Here is a 23,756-nt window from a genome sequence, read left to right as displayed (position 1 = left end):
AAAGCCACTGACTCCACACTCTGCACTTTTGATAGTATCTCTTCTTTTACTGTTGAGTCTACTCAGTTATTTGTATCACAATATATCATTATCATCAGATACATCATCAGCATCATCACACTGTAAGTAGCTCAGCATGTACTACAGTCAGCGTTCAATCCAGAACATTTCTATGGGTTATATTCCACACAAAAGCTATGTGCATTCATGCTCTAATGCATGCAGGAAGTGCAGCATAAGCGGGTGCTCTCATTTGGATGTGATAGAGAGGTTCCATCTACTTTAGCTGGCGATAGTTCAAGTAAGATGCAAAAAGCCACACAGCATTTATAATACAAAGAACAATTTCCCCATTATCTTGGCCACAGCACCTCTAACCAGTCTCCACTGAACATACAACTTAACATGACTACACAAAGTAAGATGTGTCACACATCTCAATTGTTATTTTATGCTGTGCTCTGTGATTTTCTGTTTTTCACTACTATCTGTACTGTCTCATACAAACACTGTGCATATCCATTTCTGTCGCTGTGCTATTTATATTGCCTTTACTTTAACATATGTAGATTTGTTCTGTACATTCATATAAACTGTAACATTATAATGTTTTTCTGTGCCTTCCTATAACAGACCTTCATTTGTGTATTTTTGATATATCTACCAAATGTGTATATGTGCTGCCATAATTATACGTACAGACTACTGGGCTATATCACACATTTATCTGACAGGAATAAGTGTATAAAACAACATTTAGTATTTGTTTTAATGATATTAATTACATAAAATACCATGTTAATTTCTTTGTAATTATGTAAATGCATGCTGTTGTACTTTGATGTACTGAAGTTTTTCTCCCCAGGCCTCCTCTGAAAAGGGTTTTATAAAACTGAGTCAGACATTTCCAGAAATCAAAATGGAAATAAATAAAAATAAATATAGCCTGGTTAGTGGCTGAAATGGTATTATAAAAGCCCACAGCAAATAAACAAAAACTAGAGAGTCTGTTCAAACGCAAAATTTTAAAGTAATGGAATGTGAGTTAATTAATTATAAGATCTCAGTTTTAATGTAATAGAGAAAAAAATCTTCTTAATGTACCTGTTCAACAACTTCCCTTATTTGGAAAAAGGTAAAATACCTGTTCAAATAGAAGACATACTGGGTACCTCAGAATGCAAAAGTGCAGATAACAATGCAGTATCTAATTTTAAATTATAGCAAAGAAATGGATTTTCCATACTAAATCTATATGATAAGTCAGGTCACCTGTTTGCTGAGGGCTGAGTATCAAAATGGTTTGTGTTTTTGTCCATAAGTCCTGTAGATTTTTTTTGTTTGTTTGTATTTGTTCCCTCTCCTTGCAGTTGACCCTTATCTCCTTTCCTAGTTCAACAGGTCTACCAGACCCACTTCAGCCCCTCCCCCTGACAGCTGCAGCATGATTATGCCTCTGGGAAATGTACCCTAACTCCCTCCCACCCACCCACAGCAGCTTTGGGAGCTCTGCAATTGCTGTTTTATGTTTATTTATTAATTTACACTTTGTCAACTGGGTTAGTCCCGCTAGGCCATTGGCCTCTTTTCAGGGAAGACTTGAGGTAGTATTCATAAACTGTTTAGGGAAAATTTTACCAGGGCATCAGAGAACTTCCCCTATTCTTGGTAGTCAGGGAAGAGTTTGTTAATTACACATCTTGACTTCCTGTTTCCTGTAAAGACACAGAGGCAGCCAGGAGGAACAGGGAGAAACATGGCTGATTCAGCTTTTGCTGAAACTGGAATGAAAGTTGCTGAAAATGTAGCTAAAATGATAGGATCACTACAAAAAGTTTTTGTCTAATTATGTGGGTGCAGAAAAAACATTGACATTAGAGGAAAAGGAGATTGTGGCTGAAACAGAGATGGATTCAGAGGGAGATCGAAGGAGAGACAGTTACCTCTGAAAAATGCATAATTACAACCCTCCAATTGGGGGGGGGGGTTGCGGGATGATTATTTGGAAGAAATGGGAAACCAAATTGAACCAGAAAATGGAGCAGCAATTTCATGGAGTAACATCATGGAAAAAAAAATAGAAGAAGAAAAAGGAGAAGAACAGAGTGTGCCAGAAAAAAATTCCAGAAACTAAAACGTATGCACAAACTGTTGGAGAAGGAACAAAGAAGAAATAAAAGAAACACAAAAGAAGTATAAAGTATGTGTGAGCAATAAAAAAGAAGACTGTTTAGAACTCTGGGTGTCAAAGCAAAATAGGTAAGAGTGTTTATTTTAATTAATAAAGATACTTTTTGTGACTTGATATTTGAGACTGGGCAGGCCATGGAAATTTTTTTTGGTGCATATGAACAAAAGAAAAATATTTATCCAGGGCCAGAATATGTGGTGTAAGCTTTTTACAGACAAGCAAACAACAAACAAAAAGAATAATGATCCAGTTTAGAACTGAAGTTGAAGCAAAAGAACTGAAAGAACATTTGTTAACTATATGTATAGAAGTAATGGACACTACAAAAGTATATGATGAAAGAGGACTATGGACTGGGGGATGGGAATGTGGAGTAATACCGAAAATGGAAAATGATAATGTTATGCATGTACTTAGTATTATTAATGTTCATAGTAATGGGTGATTTGTGAAATACAGGGGTCAACCAAAGACTTGTTATTTTTTTGTGGAAAAAATGGTCAGTTTATCAATGAGTGTGATAAAAATATGTTATTTATGTGATAAAACAAGGCATAATGCAAAAAATATAATTTAAAGTCCAAAAAAAGTGGCAATACTGGGCATTCATGGCTAGAATGTGAAATGCATGTGCAAGAAAATGAAAATGAACATGAAGTTATACAAGATAAAGAGACAGAAGAATGTGTTACACAAGAAAATGTACAAGAGATAGAAGAATGTGTTATACAAGAAAATGTACAGAAAGATGTGACTGATAAAGAGGTTGTACATGAAGGTAAAGAAAGTTTTTTTTATTTATTTTTTATTTTACATTTGTTAACCGGGAAAGTCCAACTGGATACATATCCATTTTCAGCGGAGGCCTGGGAAGAAAAGCTCCATATAAAAATTTTAGTATACTAATTGTTCTTAAAAGCTGAAAATATTAACTTTAGATGTGAACAGTATGAAAAATCTTAAGAGGATAATATGTATATTACAAGGATGTGCTGCAGTAGATGCACATATTATTATTTTAGAAAATATCAGATTACTAACAGGGGAAGAAAGAACACAAACAGAAAAGCTTTGGAATGGTGTGGTAGTTTGGAACATGGGGAAAGAAACATGCTTGGGCATATGTATATTATGTCAATAAAGCATTAAAATATTAGACGCAACCATAGTGGAACTAGGAAGAATTACGGTAATAGACTTGAGATGGAAAAATATGTGTAAAGAAAAGCGAGAGAAATTATATTTAAAACTATTCTTGAATATGTTTGTGTAAATATGGACATTATAGTGGTGGGTGATTTTAATTGTTATTTAAGAAAAAATAAGAGCAATTTTGATGTTAAAATGGTTAAAGAAATTATGGAAAGTAGAAAGTTAAATGTATTGGAGAATAACCACTGAACCTACAAGAGGAATGAAATTAAAATAGATTATTTTTTAATATCTGATCGTTTAAAAGTTAAAGAAAAAGGAATTAAGTATGCTGGATTTTTGGATCACGTGGTTATATGGGTTAAAGTACAGGAAAATTAAGAATATATAAGAATATGAAAAGAAATAAAGAGAATTAATGAAAAGGAATTAGATTTGGAAGAGAAAAAAGAAATTATAAAAACATCTAATGAATATGAGAGTTTTATGAGATTTGAACTTTTTGTTAGTTTAATTTTAAAGAGAAATATAAAAGTGTTTTTTAAATGTATAAGGAAGAAAAGAAGAAAGGAAAAAAAGGGATACAAGATATTAAGTCAAGAAATATTCAGAGACTTATTACAGAAGAAAAAATCCTTCATGAAAAAGAAGGAAATATATAAAACGAATCAAATTAAAATTAACAACTTGTTATATAAACAAAAATATTGCTTGCAAGGAAAGAAAGAAGAGGTAGCACCATATTTGAGCAAAATAGTAAAAGAAGAAGAAATAATAAGAGAATTAAAGAATAAGGAAGGTAAGCAAATGAGACAACAAGAAGGAATATACAACATAATTAAAGAATATGTATTGGAATTATGTTAAAAGAGAAGAAAACATAGAACAAATGTATAAAGGTGAAAAATTAAATAATGAAGATAATGAATATTTAGAACAAAAAATAACTATGTAAGAAGTGAAATAAATTCTAAATGATATTAACATGAATTCTACAACAGGACTGAATGGAATTGAATACGGTATGTATAAAGAAATGAAGGAATGGCAACAAATATTTTTTATAGATGTTATGAATGAATAGTTAGAAACCGGAATTAAAGAGAAAGAGATATGTACAGGAATTATAAAATTTATATTTAAAAAGAAAATAAAGAGGAGATAAAAAATGGAGACCTATAACATTGAATAATACAGATTATAAAATTTCCATGAGAATAATAACAAAAGATGGATAGAGTATATGACCAAAATCTATTCAGAAGAAAAGGAAAAGGAAGTCAAGAGTTCTTATGGATAATAAGAGAAATAACTGATTATATCATAAGTAAAAATGTAGAAGCAAAGGTAATGATAAGGGATATAAGTAAAGCCTATGATAATATTCAATATAAATCATTATGGTGGATTTTGCAGACATATAATGTAAGCAAAAAAATTACAAGTAATAAAAGTTTATGAAAGGAACTATGTGAAACTAAATGTAAATGGCTGGATTGGGGAAGAAATAAAAATAGAATGTGGAATGAAGCAGGGCTACCCAGCTAGTAGTGTAATTTTCTCATTAGTTATGAATGCAATTGTGAAGAAAATTAATAAAATGTCAGGTAGCGGTGGATACACAATGATGAAGGAAGTACAATTGCCAATAATGTATAATTATGTGGATAATGTTGTACTAATTGTTAAAAATAAAGTAGGGATGGAAGAAGTAAATAAAAAATTAAATATAATGTTTAAAAAAATTGGTTTAAGTATAAATAAAGAGAAAAGGAAAGAATTTGGTTTTGCAGGTATGATAGGAGGTATTGAGTTCAATGAAAAATATAGATATATTAGGAATAACATTTGGAAGGAATGAATATGAACAACAACACTGGGATAATGTACTCAAAGAAGTAAAGGATATGACTATTTTTTTGGAAATCATATAGAGTTTCATATAGAAAAAAGCACACTTGAACACCATGGTAATAGGAAAAATTGCTTATGTTGCTAACATCTGTATGATTTCTATTAAGTATGAAAAGGAACTAATGATGATTGTATCTTCTTTCATATGGGGCTCTATACTGAATCCAGTCAAGAGAGGAATTCTATATATGAAAGAAAAGTAAGGAGGCTTGGGTTTAATAAACCCAATAGTGCACACAGCATCTTTAATTGTATGTAAGGTATTAAAGGGAAATATGAAAGAAAATAAAAACTTGATAGCAATGATACTATATTATAAATGTAAAGAATTGTGGGAAGGAATGAAAGTTAAAAAAGAAGTAAAAACATTGTGAATGAAGAAGAGTACCAAAACAAAATTGTGTTATGGAAAATAAAAAAGAATATATGTGAAAAAAATAGAAAGGAATTGTACTTAAATATTATGAAAGCATTTTATTGCATTGATCCATGGAAAGATTTAGAAATAGATAAGAAAAAAGCCATAATGATGAGGTATAATAACTATAAAAAGATTAAAGAATCTAATGATTTTTATGGAGACTGTCTATTAGAAAATTGCTGGTTAAGGCAAATATGTCATACAAGAAAAAGCAATATAGAATATGTAATAAATGTGAAGAGTTTGAGAATATAGAGCATCTGTTTTTGAAATGTGAAAGAGTTAATAATTTGTGGAAAGAAATATGTAAACATAAAAGGGTGAATGGTTTGATAACATTTGAGCAAACAACTATGGACATAATACAATTTGGTTATTATGGTGCATGAAAACAAGAAGAAGTGAAGAAAATGGACTATATGGAATGAGAGAGTAAATTAAATCAAATGCATTGGAAAATGGACTTTGACAAAGATTCTGGAGAAAATAATGTTTTGGTTGTGGATAAAAGAGTGGGGAGAAATGCTTAAATTGAAGTTTATAATGTATGAAGATTTGTTAATAGATGTAAATAATGTAAATATAGAAATAATATGTAATGTATGTATATGTCAATAAAAAAACCTACTCATTAGGAGAATGCTTGTTCTGATCCCAATGCAGTGGCAACTGGAAGGGCAGAACTCAAGGAGATCCAAGATGGCAGATAGCACAGAGGTGAATTATTGTATATTGTCTGAATCTCTATAGGATTCTGAGGAGCAGTTTCAGCAACATTTGTTTGTTTCACTGAAAGCAAACATTCACAACAATGATGAATTTTTATTACAACTCTCCACAAGGGAGGGTTGCAGGATGATATTTTGGGTGAATTGTTGCTGCAGAGCAAACTGAAGAGTGGACAAGATGTTTCATGGTGTGAAATTATGGGCAAAATCCAACTGGTGCAATCGGAAGCCATTTTAAAAGAAGATTGCCAGAAAAAGAAATCATATGTCTAGACTCTTAGGAAAACTGCAGGGAAAGTGATAAGAGATGAACAGAATAAAGAAATGTAAGCAATCAAAGGAAATTTATGGTAAAATTTCAAAACAAAGAAGAAAAAGAAAAAGAAATGGATAGATATGACATTTGGGATAATTTAATAGTTCCATTGGGAGTGAAGGCTCATGTGGTAATAGCTTTTATTCTTATTCATAAAGAAACATTTTGTGACTGCATCTGTTCTGGAATATTTTTTTTTTTGGGGGGGGTATGAAAAGAAAAACAAAAAGATTTAATCCTTGGAAGTTTTATGTGGTTAAAGCATTTAACAGAGAAACAAAAAAGAAAAAAAATGTTAAATTTTGAACTGAAATTGAAAAGGAGACTTTAAAGATAAATTTAAGCAATCTTTGCAAAGAAGTTATGGACCTTAGCAAAGTGTATGATAACAGAGGATTATGGGCTGGTAGATATTGTACTGAAAATGCAGAAAGAAAAAGTTGTTCATGTCCATAGTATGATAAATGTAGAAGGTAACAGGGGTGTTGTAAAATATTGGGGACAACCTAAAACATGTTTTTTCTATGGAAAAGATCATTTGATAAGTAGCTGTGATAAGAGAAATATTATATTTGCGGGGAAACAGGTTATGATGCAATAAAGTGTGAAATGAAATGTTATAAATGCAAATGAGATAAATACTTCGCATTTACATAATTTCTGGTAAGCTACATAATGACAATTTTAGAAGGATAAGTGTAAAAAAGAAAAAGAACTGAAATGGATAATACAAATGACATAAATACCTCAAATTTACACAATTTCTGGTAAGCTACATAATGACAGTTTTAGAGTTCTTTCAATAAATGTAAATAGTATTAAAAATATAAGAAAAATAATAGGCATCCTAAACTGGTATAGTAAGTGTGATGTCAATGTAATAATGTTGGAAGATAAAAGATTTTTTACACAAGAAGACAGATTACAAACAAAGAAACTTTGAGGAGGAAATACAATATGGAAACTAGGAAAGGAACCATGTTCAGGCGTAGTTGTACTTTGTAGAAAGTCAGTGAAAATATTGAACGTAACATTAGCAATGATGGGAAGATTAACTATTGTAGATCTCAGATGTCATAATTAGATATATAGAATTATAGTATTCTATACTTATGTTTTAAGTAAAGAAAGGGAAAATGTATTTTATAAAATTCTGGATTATGTAGTAATTAATATGAATATAATATTAATGGGATATTTTAATTGTTATTTGAGAGGAAAAAAGGAGAGGAAATTATGTTAAGAAAATGTTCAAAGTCATAAACTGATAATTTAAAGATTTTGAAGAATATGTTGTGACATATAGTTAAGGTGTATATAAGACTAAAGTAGATTATTATTACATCACAAGGGTTAAACGTGGCTAATAGAGAGACACTTGCAATAGGCTGCTTAAATCATTCAGCCATATGGACAGAGATACAGTAAAATAAGGAGTATATCAGACTGGGAAAAGGAATAAAAAGAATAAATGAAAAAATATGGGATGAAAATGTAAAGATCACATTTTCATTACAGTGTGTTATAAAAACTGGTCCAAGTGTGGCTAGCTTTTAAAATACACATAAAAATGTTTTTTTAGAATGGCAGTCAGATGTAAGAAAAGTAGAAAAAATATATAAAATAATGAGTGTAGATTCTTTAAAGGATTTGGAAAAGAATCATAGAAAATATTTGGTGATAGAACGGAGAATTTATGACAAGAATCAAGAGGAAATTAAAGAATTATCGTTTCAGCAAAGCTATTACTTACACAGTAAAAGAGAAGAGGTATCAGCTTATTTGAGGATCATAGTTAAAGAGAATAGTAGTATAATGAGAGAAATTAAAGATGACAGAGGAGAGGTAAGAAGATCTTAGAAGCAAATTATGAACATTGTAATGAATTATATAAAGAAATGTTTCAAGACAGAAAGAAAGTAAGACAGAAAGAAAGTATTAAAAATACCATATTAAAAAATTAACAGAACAAGAAAATAAAGAATTGGAAAACAATAGTTCTTTAAATGAATTAGATAAGGTACTTGTACAAGTTAATTTACAGTCAGTTTCAGGACTAGATGGAATAAAATACCAATTTTATAAGAATTATACAGATTGGCAGAAAAAGCACTTCTTAAAAATTATGAATGAGTGGTTAAATGAAGGTTTTATGCATACAGATTTATGCAGTGGTAATTTGTATGGAAAAAGGAAGATATAAATAAATTTGAAAGTGGAGACCCATTCTATTAAATAATATAGCAATAACCCACGTCTGGGTGTGGATAATACTGGATTTACCCATGGTTGGTGTGGTTTGGTCATGAGGACGAAGCCCAAGTGGCCAAACAAAGACAACCGTGGGTAAATCCAGCATTACCCACACCCAGAAGTGGGTTATTGCTATTATACAATGACATTATTTAAAAAAAAAATACTTACTTTTCTTAAATAATGGCATTGTATAATGCCTCCTTGCTGCCCTTCCGCAGCTGTCTGGTATTCTGCGGCAGTTCTGATGTACTGCGCATGCGTATGCTTACACAGTACATCAGAGCTGTGGGTGGAAGCAATGGAGAAAGCAAGATCTCCGTTGCTTTTTACAAAGTGTCTCGCTATGTTAAAGGAGTTTAACATAGTGAGACAGCTTTAAAAAAAGCAATGGAGATCTCTGTTGCTTTTTTTAAAGCTGATTCGCTATGTTAAAGGAGTTTAACAAAGCAAGACAGCTTTAAAAAAAGCAACGGAGAAAGGAAGATCTCCATTACTTTTTTTTAAAGCTGTCTCGCTATGTTAAACTCCTTTAACATAGCGAGACAGTGTCTAAAAAGCAAAGGAGATCTTGCGTTCTCCATTGCTGTAAAAAAAGACTTATACTAATGGACAAAGTCCGGGTGACTGGACCTTTTTCCATTAGTATAAGTCTGATTTACAACGTGCACACTGACCAATCAGCGTGCACGTTTTGGAATATTAATGGGGGGTCATTGTATAATGCAGATTATAAGATTTTTATGAAAATAATTCAGAAGAGAATGGAAAGTAAAATTAAATGTTTTATGGAAGATAGTATATATAGCATAAAAAGAACAGTATTTCATGAATTATTATTGATAGTAAGGGAAATTGTGGGTGATATTATAAACAGGATTGATGAGCCCAAGATCATAATAGGAGAGTATAACACCAGTGAAAACATGAATGTATGTTGTTCTGCAAGTAATAAAAATAAAGGTAAGAATTTTAGTGAATGGATGGTTAAGCAAAGAAATAGATTTAAAGATTGGCATACATCAGGAATGTATTATGAGTAGCATATTATTTGTATTTTTCATGTGTATTAGTTAGAGATGTAAATTTGCATATGAAAGGTGCTACTTATATTACTAATAAGGGATAAAGACTCCAGTTATGTTTACTTATACAGATATTATATTGATTACGAGAAACAAAGTCTGGATGAAAGAATTTATGTGCATCAATGTTTAAATATAATAGACATTACTTTAAATAAAGAAAAAAGTAAAGAACTGAGTGATATAATAAAGATAGGAGGAATATCTTTTTCAGTGAAAGAAATCACTGTGTTAGGAATAAAATTTGGGGGTAAAATGTAAGTGAGAAACAATGGAATAGGATAATAGATGAAATAAATGAGATTTGTTGTTTTTGTAAAACATAAAAGCTACCATTTAATAAAAAAGGGTTTATTTGATTAATTCAGTTATACTAGGAAAGACTGCATATTTAGCTTGTGTCTGTATGTTGCCAATAGTCTGTGAAAAAGAAATACTACAACTAAGTTTTTTCTTTTATATGGTATTTGAGACTGAATCCAGTGAACAGAGTCTTATACATGGATAAGAAAGATGGAAGTTTAGAATTAATAAACCCAATTGTTTATGCTGCTTCTTTGAATGTGTATGAAGTTTTGTTTTGGATAAATGATAAAAATGAAAAGTTATTAGTAATTTTTAATAAAGGATGAATACGAGTGGTATTGGGATATGTTAAAAAAATCAAAAGAGGAAAATAATGTTTAGATAAAAAAATTAGATGTTATCAAGAAAAATTATTTTATGGAAATAAAATTTGATGAAATAGAAAATGAGAGGAAAGAGTGATATAAAAATATCATGATAAAATATTAGTATGTTAATCTATGGGCTGAGTTAGCGAATGAAAAAGTTAAAGCTATAAAAATATGAAAAGCGTGGTGTAATAAGCAAATAGTATGTCAAGATTTTTTATGGAGGTTAGTGATTAATAAATTATCAGTAAAAGGAAATACACCATATAAAAATAAGTGGAAGAGTCTGTGGTAAAGAAGAAACAACAGAACATGATTTCTTACACTGCATAAGGGTTGTAAAATTGTGGGAAAATTATGTGAAGAAAAGTTCTTTGAAAATACAAAGGAGGTAAATGAAATAATTATGGATATGATTATGTATGGATATTATAGCCATAAAAATAGGGAACATGTCAGTAATACAGACAAAAGACTGTTTTATGTTGTGTGAACCACTTGGAATGAAAGGATAAATGAATTCATGTTTAATGGTAAATTGAGACAAGCAGTAATTTTAAGAAAATTAGATTGTGGTTGTGGAAAAAGTGCTGGGAGTCAAAGATAATGAAGATAGAAGCTTAACATGATAATGAAAAGTAATATATTTATGATTGTATGACAATAATGGAAAATTTTACAGTGTATAAATTGTAAATCTGTAAATATGTAGTATTGTAAATAATGTTTTAAATAAAGAACCCCTACTCTTTTCAATAAGTGCTGTGGAATTTTGTTTACATCCACCTGAACTACCACCAACTCAGTCAGATGGGGCCATGGTTTAACATCTCATTTGAAGGATGCCACACTAAGGAGTGTAGCTCCACCCATGTGCTGCACTGCAGTCTGTAATGGAAAATTAAAAGCCAACTACCTAGAGTGGGAACAGCCTTCTGCATAAGGAATTCTGCACATACAAAGCAAACTTCCCAACCAAAAGGTAAATCACTTAGAGGGTGGAGCCCACCACTATTGTAGCAAGAAGCCTAAACTACTCCCTCCACAGGATGGTGAGATGTTGGCCACTGACTCCCATATTCCCTCAATCCAGTCCCTCCAACACGAATGCAACCACTTAAGCAAAGATCATCTGACATGCAGTAAGGACTTTATCCCTCTATGCCATGGGGTCAGGCATGTTTTACAAATTCTTGATCCCAAGGCGCACATCCACAGGACTTTAGCATATCTGCTAACCTTCCTTTAAGGGATGACATTTCAGAGGTAGGCTAGCCATAATCTACACCCAGCCATGTTAATTGTCTCATTAAAATTAGCATTCTGGGGCCAGTCTGAAGACTAAGGCTGTGTTCTCATTATTAAAAGTAATACACTGCATAGACAGTTGCCAAAAATCTCAATGTACAGTCTATTTCATCAGGTGAAGGAGGAGGAATACTCCTAGGTCTTTCTGATTTATAAGAAACCTTAATTTGTACCGACATTGGTGACTGCTGAATGCTTTACCTCAGACCTCTGGTGGACCATATAAGGTTTTATGACATGTACCAAGAACTTTAATTAATGTGGGTTGAATCTCCTTGGCCATACTTTTGTAATCTACCTTTCTTGAGCTGAAACAGGGTAGTTTGGGGTTGCTGCAGAACTTCAGGCTTTCCCCCCATACAGGCCCGATGCTCAAGCTTATGAAGTTCCTTCATGGGAGCCTGTGAATCAAGCACCTGAATGTTTAGTTCAGTTTAAGGGATGACCACAACAGTGTCTTGGTCAGTACTAACTTAGGTTTAGTTCAATTTAAGGGATGACCACATCAGTGTCTTGGTCAGTACTAATGTAGGTTTAGTTCAATTTAAGGGATGACCAGGTCTATATCACTTAATTGAAGACATAAATCTTCGAATACGAATTCATCGAACTCTAAACATTGAACGACAAAAACCGCAAATGGCCAAAACCGCAAATTGTTTCCTAGGGAAAAAAATCTAGTTGGCCATTCCCGGAGTTTGCCCTTTACCCCAACGTTGAGCGATCTCGGAGTTGGTATATTTAGTTGGGGGGTGGGGGGTAAAGCCCCCCATTTAAATTACATTTGAAATGTTTGTGTTGTTTGTATGGCCATGTGACTTTTTCCCCTTGGAAAAAATTTGCGGTTTTGGCCGTTCGCTGTTGTAGCGTTTCGGTGTTTAGAGTTCGATGAATTTGTATTAAAAGATTTGTGTCTTCGATTAAGTGATATAGACCCAGGATGACTACATCAGTGTTTTGGTCAGTACTGACATAGGTAATTGTCTGAAACTGAATTTCGGTACCCGTTCTGGTTAAGGCTCCATCAACAGCACAAAAACAACTTTTTTTCCCGGAAGCTGGGAGTCGGCCAGCCTTTAGAGTAGACAATGCCAAGATCCATGGATGATGAGACTTTTCATTATTTATTTTACTTTAAACTTGTTTACCAGGGTAGTACACCAATCAGAAATGACCAGTGCAGGCTCAGCAAGGGTTATATGAATAATAACAGAAAACTGTACTTCAGCATGGCGTTAAAATATAAAATACATGAATATAGGAAACTGTGTACATACATAGAGGTCAGTATATATAATACAATAAATACATACAACTGTGCATTTACATGGGGGATTGCATATTTTTGTGGTCAAACAAACATTTCAAAAGCAAAATATATGTACATAAGAAGAAGCAAGAAAGAAAAAGGGGAGAGAGTAGGAAGGACAGAATGAGGAAGAGATGGAGTTGGAGAATAAGTGTGCATGTAGATTATTGAACTGTAAATAGGCAGGATATTATCAGCACATTAATAAGCCCCCAGCTGAGTATATGAGGAACTGGATTCTGTGGAGTTGTGTTATGACAATTAGCTATTATCTACCAGGTATGTCAGTAGAAAGGGGGTGGGGGGACTCTTATTAGGGACCTACTTTGCAGAAGGTGCAGAGTTATGTGATATTCCTTGTATTCAGATAGTTACATTCATATTACCTTTGTAGAAAGGACTTGAATTGAGGTCTGAAAATGGAGTAATAAGTGAGTTCCACTAGGCCATGAAGAAGTGAACAACAAAGTGTTGGGGCAAGGACTGCAAAGCCATGAGTAGCAGAATGAAGTCGGAAAGGTATTTGTAGAGATGGGCGACCTTTCTCTTGATTTCTGAGGTTATAGGTCAGAGATGCAGCAAACAGCTTTGAGGCGAGGGGAGGCTAGTCTTGATGAAATACTCTGAAAACAAGGGAGTCAAGACGAAGGCAGCCTTTGACTTGTACTGACAGTTACTTTGCCTTAGAGGCAATGATGTCCATTCTAAGAAGAGTTTGATAAGAAGCGGCAGATTTTATCTGAGAGGGTTCGAATGGTGGTTAAGTTTCTGGCAGAGGCAAACAAAAGAACCTGTACTCAAGCTGTGTAAGGATACCCTTGTTTATAGCTACTCTGGCAGGAGTAGAGAGGAACCAAGAGCTCTTGTCAGCCAGGAAAAGTAGGTAGTCAGTCTTTTGCCTAGTTCTGTAAAGAAACATCATGCCTGCTTTAGATAAACAGCAAAATATTGCAACTCATTCATCCAAACCTCACCATAACAGCAACTCAGAACATCACAGGTCACAAAAAGTCAGACAACAGTAATAATTTAATCTGTTATGCAGGTGAGCCATACCTCCTCCCCCCATATTATCTATGGGGCTTCACAAATTCAGAGAAAAAAAAACTGTGTATCTACTCACTATGCATTTTGCTGGAGGAGCTCGGATGAATCCTGGCCATCCAAGGTTCCTCTCTTGGCTCTGGATGTTCCTCTGGAGGTCCTTCTTGATGTTTCCCTGGAAGATTCAGGGATTTTTCTTTGGATGGTCCAGCTGTGATAAAAGAAATTTTAATGCTCAGATTCAAGGAAAAGGAAAAATAGAAAAAGAAAGAAACTTGCATTCTCTCTTTTCTTTGGACCCATGCAAACTCGAATACAACAGTACTCAGCAGCTGCAATAAAGCAACAGCCAAAGTACTGTCCAGTATAATGTGACATCAAAAGCACAGATGCTTGCTTAAAGGTGACGCTTTAAGCATCAACAAAATGTAACATGACAAACTGTAGTATTCCCCTTTTTTCTTCTACCCTTTCTTAGATTGAACGTGATTGTCCTTCTTATATTTTTTATTTGAAGTCATAACCCTTTTCTGCCAGAAAAGAAGGCAGCCTCATTTGTCTTTGGATTTTAGATACCTTTTTAAAATACCTACAATGTTGACAGTCTTTGATATTGTGAACAGGGCCTAAGTGAAACAAACACTGCATACGAAAATTTGTAGGGGCTGTTGGTTTGCTGGAAATATATTTATTGATTGATTTAGCTATCATTAATAACCTTATAATAATCTTAAGTGTAGTTCTTACTGACACATTAAAAAAGTACTACAGTCTTGTTTTCTCCCTATCCATATAAATTCTCTGTAATGACCTACATAAACAGACTTCTGAAACCAGCAAAATAATAGTGGCACTGGGAGTTAAAAATTAACTACTTGTGCAGGTAAATTTTTCTTTAACTGAGTAGAAGATATGAAAGACAAAAAAAGAGCAAGAAGAACCAAAGAAAACATGCTTCAGCACAACATATAAAAGGGAGCCATGCACATACCTACATTAATATACTCCAGCATGAACCAGTAATTTGGTTTATGCAAAGATGGAAAGGAAGCCACTGCTTCTGAAACTTCAGTTGGCAGAAGACACAGGTAAGGCAGGATGTAAGGTGGTGTTATGATTTATACAGGGACTAGTCCTGTGGAAGAATGGAAGAATCTTTGATGTAGTCCTTAATGACATTTCAAAATAGTATTGCAGTGTGGTTTCCTGCCTATCCATATAAATTCTCAGAGCTGGACAGGCGGGTTGTTTCACTAGTTGCCTCCTGAAAGTACGTTTGCTGCATTGATTAAGGAACCTGCCTCTCAGCTCGTGTTAATGAAAGTCGTGTGTAACAAAGGTCACAGATGTGTCCACTACTTTTGTGCTGGTAGATACTTTTCTACTAGGCAGTCCATGGCTAAAACTGTTATTACTATAAAGTGAACTGTCAAGGAAAAATAGCATCCCTGCTTAATGAGGACGTTGTTGTCCATCTTGGCAACTGTTTTATAATGAAATAATGACAGCACCACTAGAGCAGTCCTCTTTGGAACTAGGCAGCGGATGGTCTACAAAATGATGCCTGGAAAATCTGCTCCCTCTGTTCCTCAGTATTAGGGAATATGCAACTCCTCCAATAACTCAGAATTTAATTAGTGTACAGATTTTCACCCTTAGTGATCAAACAGGAAATCTTACCAAAAGAGTGCAAGTAAGGATTTTACAGCACTGAAGTGCTTTGACTAGACCATACATCTCAACTGTAAAGAGTTTTGCAGTATGTCTAGATTTTTGTCTCATATTTTTGGTCCATTTGGTTTTCTGGCAAACCATTAAAGAATGCAGTCAGAAAATAATGATAGATATTTGAGTTTCAGACTTAATACCCTTCAGAAAATTCTTGCTAATGGAAAACCTATTATTTCATCAACATTCTAAGTTTGTAAGAGTAATATTTAAAAATTGTCCCTATTTTTGGGTGTTTGTCCCCTATTATTTACGGCTTTGTCCAGATTTCATGTTCTTAAGAGGCTGTGAGCTATGACTAGACCACCCTACTAATCAGACTTCTACAAGAACAGGTAGAAAATATTTTTAGTGCTTCATCCATTTACCAAGAACTTTAACTACCTTTACAGAGTTTGTAACAGTATTTGTAGCTCTGTGCTTCATGCTCTACCTAGGAAGGAAATGGGGAATGCCACTGTAAATTATGGTTCATAGGTGTTTACTAGGCTAACGACCACAAGGGCCTTTTTAAGCTTACCCATGCATCCCAAATCTCTGACAAGTTCTGATACCCTTGATAAGTGTAAGCATGGGCCTGGGAGATGAACCATTTACAGGTTACCTGTTTGCATTAGAGACATAGGTGCCAAACCAGGGATGAATTTCTGGTTTCCCATCCAATTGTGCAAGTTGCACTTGAATTGGGTTAGAGAGGAACTCTGCTTCATATGGATGGGGAGCCTGTTCCACAGACAGGGTAGTCTCTGCAATGCATACCTATCTCTCCAGCAGATCCATTTATATCACAGGCAAGGTTTAAGTCTTTAGAATGTGTAATTCTGGTGTTGTTTGTTTTGGGATATGCAAGAGGTCCATCAGAGTAGGGTCTGACAATGCCATGTATGCCAGGCATAGATCTCCCCTCAAAAGTCTGTAGGAGATAGAATGCAGGGATAGGGCCTTGAGGCAGTCTGCATAGGACATATTACTTGTTTGTTGGCTTCCGCTAGACTCAAGAGTATACAAAGCAAGTCTAATATTAACTAGGAAGCTTCTGTATGTAGAGCATTTCCACACCGGGAGGAAAAGTGTCTTAGAAGAAAATCCAAAGTAAACTTGAATTAGGGGGCTCTCTTCTTAAAGGAGTAGTACCCAAAATAAATGTAAAAGCTGGGGTACCAGGAATTCTTTTTTAATGACACTTGTCACATATAACGTCCTCCTATTAGAAGAGACTGCTGCAAGAAATTTTAGGAAAGTCAATATGTCAAAGGATAATTGAAAATGTACAAATCACCTTATCTGTCAAGCTACATAGACAGCAATGTGTCGTATCATATCATATTATATCATATCACATTATGGTATATCAGTTTTAACATTGTATTTGCAGTTACTGAATTACCATTTCATTCCTCTGCCGTTCTTTTGTCTATTTACAAAGGTCATTTATGCAAATGATGCTTATATGGTTGCAGAAGCAAAGCAAAATCAATAAAAAAACAATAACAGAAATTAAAATCTGTAAAGTAGTGAACAACTTGAGTGCTTGGCAGGAGTCATTGGCAGAAACAGAAATCTAACTAAGGTGAACAGTCCCCTGTGTTACAGGCTTCATGATCTGGAAAATATGAGCTGAACTTCCATAGTTTGTACCATGACCTTCTCAGAAGGGCTAAAAAATAAGGACCTTGTAGAATTTATTCTGTTTCTGTTAAATCAGTAATTATGTGTGGGGGGGGGGGTGTACAGGGAATTGTTAAATGGTTAATTTAGCAGGTTGGCAATTACCTAATTAGGTTACAATTGTTTAGGCATTATGATTAACCCTAATTAGTGCTTACCTGATTAATGATTTAATTACATGCTGCCTGCATGTTATAATTAATATAAACATTGACAGATGTTTCAGAAACACTTATGTATTTAGTGGAAGTTTTAAAAGGTATTTTGTACTGTAATACTAATTAAAACACACACACGTGCACATTCACACACACACGCACACACACACACACACACACACACACACACACGCGCGCACACACACTGCACATGATCTTGCAGTTTGACTCTTTTTGCCATTTTCTAAAGACATAATAACACTAATTGCTGAAGGACTAACAGTGCAGACTGTTTATCAAAACCATAGCAAGAGTTGGGTGAAGGGGTTGCTGCCTGAGCATGAGCCGTCAGAGGGTGCGATCTGCACTGTAGTTAACATGCTCGCAGGCAGTGTTAGGAATCATTTAAATGACAGGCAGTCGATGTTTGCATGTTGGGATCTGTAGTAAGGAAGTATTACAGCTTTTTGTTGCATTTTAGGAAAGGTATTTGGCAGTTTAACACAGAGCTGTTATGCTGATACATAACAGCTCTTTCTTCAGCTAGAAGAAGATCTTGATTTTTAATTTTTTTTTCAGTCAGCAAACTATACAAAGGAGCTATAATAGCTGCTTGGTACAGTTAACAAAAAAATCCATTGTCTACATATGTAATAGGTGACTTTTTGTTTTGGCTTTAGAGGATATTTTTCTTGATCCTCAACGTTAAACCAAGAGGAGGTACAAAAACTGGGGAGCACTGCCCAGGGTACCAAACAGCCTAGTTACAACTCTGCTGTTTAGTTGAGCTTGCCAAGGTATTTGTCACTATTCCACAGAAAGCAAGGCATTACACGTCAAGCTATACATACGTCAGTGAGTAAAACACTAGTTAAACAAGGAGACATAACATTCTTGGGCAGTACTGAGGCCTACCTATCTGCCATGACAGGGATCACATTTACCAGTGATATTCCACACGGCTCTGTACTGTCACTACTTCTTTTTGTATTATTCTTTTCAGATATAAAATGGCTGCTCAATAGCTAATGCTGATGATTGCAAACTAGGTATCATAAATGCTTCAATAAAAGATGCCAAACTTCTCCAAGACATCTATAAAAATGCATATGACCTTAGTTTAATGTCAAGAAGTGTAGCATGGATACTTGGCAAAAAGGACATAAATTATGATTACTGAACAAATAGTAGAGTTATAAAAATGATACTGTTATTAAAGCTGTAGAGACAATCATAGACCATTGAAACTGTATGTACCTACCAAAGTAAGAAAATAATTTCTTAAGTAATGTATAACAAAAGCAGCAAAGATGGTAAATGCCTCACTCTTCAAAACAGAAATACTAAAATAGTACGTAAGAGTGAGACAAAACAAATAGGCAGTCGCTATATGAATACAATCACCATAAAACTCAAAGGTAATCCAACCTTTATTAAATGTTAGTACTTTCACAGTAAAAAATACTGCTTCTTCAGATGTTACATCTCAACTAACACAACCAAGGCACTTATATACACTCTTTCCATATCAGGGTGTTTAAAAAGTTTTTCCTTTAAGAATAAAAAATCCCTGAAACGTATGTTGTGCTACCTTAAGATAGGGAACAGTATGTCCAGTGATGACATTTGCTACTGTTCTTGCAATAGCTGTAATTTCTGTAGTTACATTGATTCTACAGGACTTTGTAAACAGCTTGATATGGGAAGAGTGTTTACATTAAAAGTTAATGCACACTGCTGTTCTATGAATGTGATTTATTTAGCTGTTTGCTAGGAATGTACATCTTTCTATGTAGGAAGGACAAACAGGCACTTGAAGGATAGAATGAAGGAGCGTGTAATACCTTAGCCAAACATGTCAATGAATGCGGCCCCGAGCATAGTTTTAAATTTTTAGTTATGCAACAGATAGCAATGAATGAGTGTGGTGGAGATCTTGAAAATATGACTGAAACTAATGAGACCAAATGGATAATTAGACTAGCTGATATAGGCCGGGGCCTTAATGATAAGGTACCACTGAAACCATTGCTTAAGGTAAGACCTTTACATAGATTAATGCATTTGGTTTCTTTATGGTGTGTGTGTGTGTGTGTGTGTGTGTGTGTGTGTGTGTGTGCATATATATGCATTTTTGTGTGTATTTTTTTATGTGTGTATGTTTTTATGCACATGCATGTTTTAGAACTGTGTATATATGTTTTTATTCTGATTCATTTATGTGTCTTGAAGCTTATGACAGCAGGTCTTAATTGTTTAATTGGAAAAAGCTTACTATTGGATAAGTGCCATTTGATGTTTGTATATAAGTGTCTTGGTTGTGTTAGCTGAGATGTAACTTCTGCAGAAGCAGTATTTTTTACTGTGAAAGCACTAACGTTTAATAAAGCTTGGATTACCTTTGAGTTTTATGGTGACTGGATTTATACAGCAACTGCCTATTTGCTTTGCCTCACTCTTATGGACTATTTTAAAATAATTTCTTAACTCATCTAATACTAAAGGGCATATCTAGTTACTCCAGGCAGATCAGTGTATCCTTTATAAATCACCGATCCCACCTTCTACTGAATACAGTCACGCAGCTTTGGAATAAGTCATCTAAACAATTTAAAGAGGTGTGATGACTCTGCTGGAAAACTATTCAGAAAGGCTTTTGGAAGTGGTATCTGGCTTCTTACAGGTGACACTACTTGTATAAGACAATGACTGATCCATTTCTTTTTGAACATCTAGGCTAGAAGAGATAACAACAGACTGAGAAAACTTATACTAAAAATAAATATCAATAAATTGAAATGGCAAATCCTTTTGGATTCATATAATAAATCTGGCTTGAACGAATACCACACTATCACACTAATATTAAAAATTAATAGGTTAAAAGGTAAATAGACAAAGCATTGGGGTTACACAATCCATATTCTATATTATGCATTTAGTCTAATTATTTAACATACATTTTATACAATAAATTGTTATTATTGTTTTCATTAATGTTTTTTATATGGTATGACAATTCTATGTATTTTTATATATTTTTATATATTTTTATATTATATATATATGTTATTAAATTTCATAATACACAGTATTTATTACTATTATAAATTAATTCTTACACACACGCATGCAATTCAGACATATTTATCCGTTTATTTACATAAATTTATTTGAGAATGGATGTGGGTTATTTTTATTTATATTGACATATTTATGTAGAACACAATTGGGTGTTTGGTGCCTCACAACATATCAAATATCACATATATATATATATATATATATATATATATATATATATATATATATTTTTTTTTTTTTTTTTTAATACAGCGTTGGTTACATTAGGTATTTTTAGACTGTTTTTAGTAAGATAGTTAATTTTTATTTATTTATTTATTTATTTTACATTTGTTTACCGGGCTAGTCCAACTGGATACAAATCCTTTTTCAGCAGAGGCCCGGGGAGAAAAGAATTATAATTAATAATTAATTATAATTAATTGAATAATACAACAGCTGTTATTAATTAAGCAATTAACAGGGTATAGTTTTATGTATTTAAGAATTTTTTAGAAACAGTGCTTTGTATTCTGATGAAGTTCGTTGGTACGGACGAAACCTAAGTAAATACATGGCAAACATTTTGGTTCAATAAAGGAGCTGTTTTTAGCTGATGTGTGCCTTTTGAGAACATCCACACACGTTTGGAATTGTGGCAGCAGTGTTTCTTGGACTGTATTTGCCGGTATCAATCTCCTTTTGGCTGTACTAGTTTCTTGCTTAAATTGGTACATCTGGTGGTGGTTGTTTTGGTTCCAAGAGCATCTTCTGTGTGGAGATATGCGTGAATGGGCGTACCTTCGTTGAAGGTTGTGCATCAGAGCTGGCAACTTGGCACGTAAAAATCTACTGCCAATCATTAGCGGACTGGAGTTCCGCTGTGGCAACTCCTAACTGGGAAAAGCCGAAAGACACAACAACAAAAATGTTCCAAGAATACATTTGTACTGCAGGCTAAAGATTGCCTTCCGTATCAAGGATTGATATCAGAGTTCAGGAAAAGAGAAAAGAGGTAAGGACCTTGTAGAATTTATTCTGTTTCTGTTAAATCAGTAATTATGTGGGGGGGGGGGGGGTGTACAGGGAATTGTTAAATGGTTAATTTAGCAGGTTGGCAATTACCTAATTAGGTTACAATTGTTTAGGCATTATGATTAACCCTAATTAGTGCTTACCTGATTAATGATTTAATTACATGCTGCCTGCATGTTATAATTAATATAAGCATTGACAGATGTTTCAGAAACACTTATGCATTTAGTGGAAGTTTTAAAAGGTATTTTGTACTGTAATACTAATTAAAACACACACACGTGCACATTCACACACACATGCACACACACACACACACACACACACACACACACACACACACACGCACACATGCGCACCCACACGCGCACACACACACACACACACACACACACACACACACACACACACACACACACACACACACACGCACACACGCGCACACACACTGCACATGATCTTGCAGTTTGACTCTTTTGCCATTTTCTAAAGACATAATAACACTAATTGCTGAAGGACTAACAGTGCAGACTGTTTATCAAAACCATAGCAAGAGTTGGGTGAAGGGGTTGTTGCCTGAGCACGAGCCGTCAGAGGGTGCGATCTGCACTGTAGTTAACATGCTAGTCGCTCCTCGCAGGCAGTGTTAGGAATCATTTAAATGACAGACAGTCGATGTTTGCATGTTGGGATCTGTAGTAAGGAAGTATTATAGCTTTTTGTTGCATTTTAGGAAAGGTATTTGGCAGTTTAACACAGAGCTGTTATGCTGATACATAACAGCTCTTTCTTCAGCTAGAAGAAGATCTTGATTTTTAATTTTTTTTTCAGTCAGCAAACTATACAAAGGAGCTATAATAGCTGCTTGGTACAGTTAACAAAAAAAATCCATTGTCTACATATGTAATAGGTCTTTACTTAGCTGAAGACTTTTTGTTTTGGCTTTAGAGGATATTTTTCTTGATCCTCAACGTTAAACCAAGAGGAGGTACAAAAACTGGGGAGCACTGCCCAGGGTGCCAAACAGCCTAGTTACAACTCTGCTGTTTAGTTTGAGCTTGCCAAGGTATTTGTCACTATTCCACAGAAAGCAAGGCATTACACGTCAAGGTATACATACGTCAGTGAGTAAAACACTAGTTAAGCAAGGAGACATAACATTCTTGGGCAGTATTGAGACCTACCTATCTGCCATGACAGGGATCACATTTACCAGTGATATTCCACACGGCTCTGTACTGTCACTACTTCTTTTTGTATTATTCTTTTCAGATATAAAATGGCTGCTCAATAGCTAATGTTGATGATTGCAAACTAGGTACCATAAATGCTTCAATAAAAGATGCCAAACTTCTCCAAGACATCTATAAAAATGCATATGACCTTACTTTAATGTCAAGAAGTGTAGCATGGATACTTGGCAAAAAGGACATAAATTATGATTACTGAACAAATAGTAGAGTTATAAAAATGATACTGTTATTAAAGCTGTAGAGACAATCATAGACCATTGAAACTGTATGTACCTACCAAAGTAAGAAAATAATTTCTTAAGTAATGTATAACAAAAGCAGCAAAGATGATAAACGCCTCACTCTTCAAAACAGAAATACTAAAATAGTCCGTAAGAGTGAGACAAAACAAATAGGCAGTCGCTATATGAATCCAATCACCATAAAACTCAAAGGTAATCCAACCTTTATTAAATG

This window comes from Protopterus annectens, chromosome 4.part0 (genome assembly GCF_019279795.1).
Source record: "Protopterus annectens isolate FY-2018-M chromosome 4.part0, PAN1.0, whole genome shotgun sequence".
NCBI classification, from domain to species: domain Eukaryota; kingdom Metazoa; phylum Chordata; order Ceratodontiformes; family Protopteridae; genus Protopterus; species Protopterus annectens.
This window is presented reverse-complemented; position numbering follows the sequence as displayed.